We start from the raw sequence: 4,951 nt of genomic DNA, 5'->3' as shown, positions 1-4,951 counted from the left end.
GCTCTACCCATGTTTGTTACAAGCGCATTGCTGGCTAAAAAGGCCAAGATAGGCACGTCCGGTTGCAAAAGGCACAGCAGAAAGACTCCTTAGGTGATACATTCTGCAAGGCATGATTCTTTCTGCGTTGTCTTTTCTCAAGAGTGATCCTATGTGCTTTCTCAAAAGCATCATCAGCGTTATAGATAGTGTGTCTCCAGACCTCCTAATTGGAGACCAGAGTAGACCAATTATGTTGATCAATGTGGCCAAGGCTGAGATGTTGTTTCAGGGAGTCCTTGTATCTTCTCTTCGGGGCTCCTCTCATGCGGCAGCTGGTGGCAAGTTCACCATAAAGCAAGATCTTAGGGAGGCGGTGGTCCTTCATCCTTGAGACGTGCCCTGCCCAGTGCAGCTGTGTTCTCAGCTCAAGGAATAAGGTTCAAGGATTAGGAGAAAACAAATAGTGAGTAAATGTCAGAAGTATTTAACTGAGAGATGGAACATCAATTGAATGGGATTGTGGACAGATAGGCTGTTAGGTGACTGCACAGTCTGTACCTGTTTTAAACGTGCCATTTATCAATGAGAGAGCTGTAGCCAGTAAGAGGCTTGCAGAAAGAAGAAAACCTAGCAAGGAGCTTCAGGGGATGCCTTGAGATACTTCACCAGTGAGTAAGAACTCCTAATTTTCTGTCTTATTTCAACAAGCTACATCACTTAAAATGTGATTTGGACGAGTGCACAGCATTGACTAAGTTACACCCAGGCATGGGAGTGAAAATTATACCTCCTTGTTTATAAAGGCGAAAGGAGGTATAATTTGATTGTTGAAGGGAAATTTCTCAAAGTTTAATTGCAGGAGGTAGGAGCTTTTAAATCTGCTAGAACTATTAGGAGAAACCAGTGGTGTATTTTAATAGTTAACGTAGCTATACAGGAGATGTTTTATTGTTTCTCTGGAGACATTTCCTTTACAATCTATATTTCTATTTCATACTCATTGCTGGACAGGGCTTGAAAAGCGGTTCAAGCTTGAGGCTGGTGGAAAAAGTGGTTTTCAGAAGATATGTTCCCAATTCTGATCTGAATTGCACCACGGATATATGGCAAATTTATTTATGTCAGTTCAAGACCTTTAAAACTGAAGTAATTTCTTCTGTAATGCAGAAAACTAAATAGTTTTGTTCCCAGAAAAGAGGTAATATAATGGTGGAAGAAATTAGATTGCTCATAGAAGGCTTAATACTTAGAATAACACAATAATGGGTGTTAGGAAGACTGAATGACAGGAAGAGTAATAGGACAGCTTAGAGATTTAAGATAGAATTTTACTTCATTGTTTTAAGTAAAGAATGGGCAGAAAGAAATTGAATTTTCTAAAAAGATCTTTAATTTCCTCAACATCTAAGTAAATATATATCTCTTTTTGCTGAATTTTCAGCTGTCCTAATAAAACATTGGAATTTAAAACAAGCACAGTTATTAAATGTTTCCATAATCAATATTAAGGAAAAATCAGAGTTTTCTGGATGTGGCTGCTATCTTGTTATTTTTTTACACTTGTTAGCACTAACATGCTTCAAAAAGTACTGAGTTACTCACTACACATTCACTACAAAATGGTGCAGTTTTAGCCTCTGTATTTTACTTTTCAGTCTGTCTTTATTCTGTACGAGTTGAGGCTCTCTCAGCACAGTTGATAGTGCTCTTAAAATGCCATCTTTCTTGACCTCTTGAACCTCTCATAGTTCTCCTACCTCTCTAAGATCTCTCTCTAAAAGAACTGTGAAAAGAGATTCTTATTAATCTCTTGATTGCTTCTTCCCTCTCTGTTACAGAAAACGAAGCTGATTCCCCTGACTGTCACCTTCTTATGTTCTTGCACTGATGCTGCCTTAAATTCAGGTAGTAAGTCTTTTGGGTCAGAGTCCATCTTTTCACATGTTCATGGGCTGGGCCTCACCGTTCGGGAGACTGGTCCTTCACTGGATTTCCTAGGTGCATAGGTAACACAGTGAATTAACATCGTAAGTCTAAGGTCTTTTCTAGTCCACAGGGAAGGGAAATGAATATAAATGAGTCAATGGTCAGCTAAAAAATAAGAGAACCCTCCTTAGTGACAAAAAATGTATTGACTGTGTAATTATGAGTACAACCAGGTGAAAACACTCCCTTTGGAATATATTGTAGAATATAACCCTTTAATGACTGAATCTTTATGTAGATCTTACAAGACTCTAACTGCTTACTACTCAACTAAATTTTTATTATGAAGATTATGTGATTTATGGAAATCCTTCCAAAAATCCTGTTACTTTTTAGTTTAAATATTTTCACCTCTACTGAAAAGTAGAATACAGGGATATCCCAGTTTTACCAAAACTGTACCTTCCTCATTTTTTTTTAACTTTTTGCCTCTCTCCCTCCCCCAAGACTTAAACAAGGCTGTATCTGAGGAGTTATGTATACAAGGTAAGGCATCCTGCTTTGCGGATTTTGCTCTACAGGACATTTTCTGGATCGATGACTTGCTCACGAGAGTTTGTGCACATGTTTACAAAGTCTTGACCTGTCTGCTGCAACAACCTAGGTGCTGAACACACCCTACAAAAGAAAGAAATGCAAGCCTCAAGTACAAACGAAGGTTTGCTGTAGTTGTAGCTCCTTGTTGTTGAAAACAGGCTACCAAACAGGCTACAGTCATGCAACTGAATATGCCACCTTTTCTCTTCTAAAATATCATTGTGAAAGTAGACTAGTGAATCCTTGACTGACAGATAAAAGTATGAGCCAAGACAATTAATTAAGTAGTCAATAGCAACTCATCCCAAATGTTTGCAATAAGCAATATGACTAAGTATAGAAGCAGCATTGCATTTAAGCTCCAGATACTTATCAATACTGGTAGAAAGCACTCCAAAAAATTGGATGTTGTTTGTGGTAGATCATTTCAGCAGTGATTCATCAAATGCTATCGCGTATATCTGACAGAACTCAAAACTGGCAAATGTTCTAATGGAACATAATAACAATGATGAGTTGTACATTTGTAGCACTTACTGAAAAGAATTTCAGGATTGACAAATTGGAAAGGGAATGTTGGCAGACTTAAACCGAAGCATTTGTACAGTATATACAGTACTCAGAGATGTGGAATAGATTCCAATATGAAATGCAGAGAGGTTTCTTAACATCTTTCTCAAACTTCATGCCAAGACGGTGCCTAATTTTTATCCTGTCACTCACAAACCCCCTTGCATCTGTTGTTTCAACGTGTGAACAGTGACCCGGTTCAAGCTGCTGCTAAAATTTGAGTACTAATTAATAAGAGGAAAGCTGGTTGATGGATAATTAAGATCAGAGAAGGGAATTCTGGACAATGTATTTGCAAAACTGCACTTGGAAGAAAGATGTAGAGTGGTTTAGAGAGAAATAAAGCCATTTTGAAAAGAGAAGTAGTTGCAGAGAATATCACACATTTTGATCATTATAGAAAGCTCCAACCTTTCACCTTCCTAGGAGACTAACCATCCCGGCTGCTGGACTGGTCAGGTACTTGCCTCTGTATCACCTTGCAAGTATCAGTACTTTCATCACTTCTACCAAGAGCACATAACCAAAAAAGCAACTTTTGAAGGGTTCTAGCTCATCAGTGTTACTTGTAGTTGCAGGTCTACAACAGGTGTAACTGCTAATCTATCTCTCCATGGAGACACCCTTGTTGGGGAATTAAGAGAGGGGTTCCCTTACACCAATATGCCTGAAGCCTTCAGTTCTATATTGTTCTTGTACTGCAGGAAAGTCTCATTTCATCACCAAGAATTGCTTGAGGCACAAGTCCTGCACTCCTTCTCTGTGGACTTTTTGTCTAGAACTTGGAACTTTCCATGGAACTTTTGTCTGTTTGTCCAATACATTTACAGTTTATTTCTCTACGATAACTTCTAATAAGACACATTATATTGTGCTAATCCATTATTTTTTGCCATCTTGTGTCTAATAAAAATTCTTCTTTGAAATTGCTATCTATTTTTTACCTTCTCTTATCTTATTTCTCTGAAACACAATAGAGCAGTAATCCAGATTAGAGCTTTTCACAAAAAAAATGCAGTCTCATATGTAGCTTTACATAAGATGTTTTGCAATGTTTTTGTCCCTGGAGATTCTTTTGATCTACTGTTTGCTTCACTATAAAATACAGCTTCCCCAACAGGATTATCTGACTTTTTGTAACTGTTGGAGGTGATCAAGTTAAGTGGAAAAATTGTAGCTATACACACACACAAATTAGTTTACATTCATTAGTTTTACATGTCATTTTGACTGACATGTAAATTCATGTTAAGTAATGATTTTATTCAAAGTTACTCACCACAGGTAAACTACCAACCACAAACCTCTAGCAAATAATCCCAAGCATTTTTTGAGTAATAACCACTGGTTTACATTACTACACATGAAGTCACAATTATCAGAAGGTATGAGAGATTATGAGTTTATCAGCTATATTTGCTTGTTCATGTGATACTAGGACAGGCAAAGTGCTGGAAAACCTATGTACTACAGACTATGTACAGACCTACGTACTACAACTGCTTCTTAAACCATTGCTGCTGTTTCTTGCATAGGTCTCAGGTCCTAAAGAAGAAGGAAAACAAAATCTGAGCACACCGATTGTAAATCCTCAGTAAATCCATTTATAGTGTATGTCTTGATCAGTATCACACATGAATGTCCACACACACTCTTATAAACACACTATAAAAATGCATTTCAGGAATGAAAGAAATAAGGATGCTATCAGAAATAAAGCTGTTGTGTACCTGAACTAAATCACTGGCTCTGTACTTTCATTTTCTTCACTTTCTTTTAAGTCCTAATACTCCACTTTTAAACTTCACTTTCAACAAAGATGCCTTGGTGATCACTAAATATTGAATCTCTTCTGAAAGGAGAATGGTTTCTCCTT

The 4,951-nt window shown here is 37.4% G+C and overlaps 1 long non-coding RNA gene across 1 annotated transcript; it reads left to right on the top strand.

The window, feature by feature from the left end:
- Positions 1-555: 555 nt before the first annotated feature.
- LOC135412522 (uncharacterized) lies at positions 556-3,009 on the top strand. Its single transcript, XR_010429718.1, has 3 exons — positions 556-650; positions 1,821-1,887; positions 2,416-3,009. It is a non-coding gene; the product is annotated as an uncharacterized LOC135412522 (long non-coding RNA).
- The last annotated feature ends 1,942 nt before the right edge of the window (positions 3,010-4,951 follow it).

The sequence above is a fragment of the Pseudopipra pipra genome, chromosome 3, assembly GCF_036250125.1.
Source record: "Pseudopipra pipra isolate bDixPip1 chromosome 3, bDixPip1.hap1, whole genome shotgun sequence".
Lineage (NCBI taxonomy): Eukaryota > Metazoa > Chordata > Aves > Passeriformes > Pipridae > Pseudopipra > Pseudopipra pipra.
The sequence above is the reverse complement of the archived record's forward strand: the minus strand, read 5'-3'. Positions and strand labels throughout refer to the sequence as shown.